The following is a 2,075-nucleotide window of genomic DNA, read 5'->3' on the forward strand; positions in this document are numbered from 1 at the left end:
GTCACCATCCGGGAGCACCATGCAAGGCCGGATGGGGTTTGTGCTACAATTGTGGAAAGGCGGGGCATAAAGCCACAAGTTGTCTGGAGAAGAAGAAACAAGGTGCTGGGAAAGCACAACAGACTTGTCGGGTGTTCACCACCTCAGCTATAGGTGCCGAGGGATCCAAGACACTCATTCGAGGTAACTGTGAAATGGCTGGTCAAACTTTAAATGCTTTATTTGATTCGGGAGCATCACATTCATTCATTGCATTTGAGAAAGCCCATGAGTTAGGATTGAAGATCGTAACCTTAGGTTATGACCTAAAAGTGTATAATGCTACCCATGAAGCCATGATAACTAGGCTACGATGCCCGAAAGTTTCCTTTATATTCAAGCAGCGTGATTTTATTCATAATTTAATCTGCTTACCGATGATCGGTCTTGATCTTATCTTGGGATTGGATTGGTTATCTAAGAACCATGTCCTGCTTGATTGTTCTACAAAGTCGGTATACTTTATGCCGGAAGATACAAAAGGGCCAGTCGTGGTGAATAATTATTACTTGAATTCGATGATGGTGAACTATTCCAGAACCGAATGTCAGGGTATCCTGTTGTTAACCGCGGGTGTTTCGGGTGATGATCAAAGGTTGGAGCAGATTCCGATTGTGTGTGAGTTTCCAGAAGTGTGTCCCGATGATATTGATGAGTTTCCACCTAACCGAGAGGTTGAGTTTGCTATTGAGTTAGTGCCCGGGGCGGGACCAATCTCAAGTGCTCCTTATAGGATGTCACCGTTAGAGATGGACGAGCTAAAGTCTCAGTTAGAGGATTTGTTGGGTAAGAATTTTATATGACCAAGTGTCTCTCCGTGGGGTGTGCGAGTGTTACTGGTAAAGAAGAAAGATGGGAGTATGCAGCTCTGTGTGGATTACAGGCAGCTGAACAAGGTTACAATAAAGAATAAGTACCAATTACCGAGAATTGATGATCTCATGGATCAGTTACAAGGAGCTGGAGTTTTCTCCAAGATCAATTTGCAATCCGGTTATCACCAGATAAGGGTGAGGGGTGAGGATATCCCTAAGACCGCTTTCAGGACTCGTTATGGTCATTACGAGTACACAGTAATGTCTTTTGGATTGACGAACGCTCCTGCAGTGTTTATGGATTATATGAATAGAGTTTTCCGTCCGTTTCTGGATAAATTCGTTGTTGTCTTCATTGATGATATACTGATCTATTCCAAGACTGAGGAAGAGCATGCGGAACACTTGAGGACCGTGTTGCAGATTTTAAAGGAGAAGAAACCCTATGCAAAACTGTCTAAGTGTGAGTTTTGGAAGAGTGAGGTGAAGTTTTTGGGTCACATGGTGAGTAAGAAGGGAATAGTCGTAGATCCAACTAAGGTGGAGGTTGTGATGGATTGGAAGCAACCAACCACCGTAACAGAGATAACGAGTTTTCTGGGCTTAGCTGGCTATTACCGAAGGTTTATCAAGGGCTTTTCACAGATAGCCTTGCTAATGACAAAGTTAACCCGCAAAGACACTCCGTTTGTTTGGACTCTTGAATGCGAGGAGAGCTTTCAGACATTGAAGAAAAAGTTGACCACTGCACCTATGTTAGTGTTACTTGAGCCAAACGAGCCATTTGAGGTGTACTGTGATGCCTCATTGAAGGGTCTAGGGTGCGTGCTGATACAGCATCATAATGTGGTGGCGTATGCCTCACGGCAGTTGAGACCGCATGAAGTTAATTATCCTACGCACGATTTGGAGCTTGTTGCGGTCGTGTTTGCACTAAAGGTGTGGAGGCATTACCTCTATGGGGTTAAGTTCCAAGTTTTCTCTGATCATCAGAGCTTGAAGTACCTCTTTGATCAGAAAGAACTTAATATGAGGCAGAGAAGGTGGATGGAATTGTTGAAGGACTACGACTTTGAGTTTCATTACCATCCGCGAAAGGCGAATATAGTAGCGGATGCGTTGAGTCAAAAGTTGCTGTATGCTGCTTGGATGACACTTCAAGAAGAAAAGTTGCTCAAGGAGTTTGAGAGTCTGAAAATTGGTACTCGAGAAGTATCCAGA

Source organism: Arachis duranensis, chromosome 2 (assembly GCF_000817695.3).
Source record: "Arachis duranensis cultivar V14167 chromosome 2, aradu.V14167.gnm2.J7QH, whole genome shotgun sequence".
NCBI lineage: Eukaryota > Viridiplantae > Streptophyta > Magnoliopsida > Fabales > Fabaceae > Arachis > Arachis duranensis.